Raw genomic sequence first — 261 nt, forward strand, 5'->3', positions numbered from 1 at the left:
GTCGCCGCCCCGCTGAGCCCCTGGACACCGCCGCACCTGCCGTGGTGGTGGTCTCAGTGAAACACGACCCCCTGCCTCACCTACTCCCTGAAGCCAATGGGCACAGAAGCACCACCTCACCCACAATAGTTTCACCTGCTATTGTTTCCCCCACACAGGTAACTGGAAAAAGAAAAAAGAAAGGAAAAAAAAAAAAAAAAGCAAGGTGGCGACCCTGCCCCCCGCCCCACATAGCCCCCACCGCACCCCTCGTTTCTTCCC

General features: G+C 57.5%; 1 protein-coding gene across 1 annotated transcript in view; it reads left to right on the forward strand.

The window, feature by feature from the left end:
* Positions 1 to 261, forward strand: part of LOC103923205 (mucin-6-like) — a 2078-nt gene that overhangs the window by 668 nt on the left and 1149 nt on the right. The window lies entirely within an intron of this gene.

This window comes from Pygoscelis adeliae, unplaced genomic scaffold (assembly GCF_000699105.1).
Source record: "Pygoscelis adeliae isolate BGI_AS28 unplaced genomic scaffold, ASM69910v1 Scaffold108, whole genome shotgun sequence".
Classification (NCBI taxonomy): Eukaryota; Metazoa; Chordata; class Aves; order Sphenisciformes; family Spheniscidae; genus Pygoscelis; species Pygoscelis adeliae.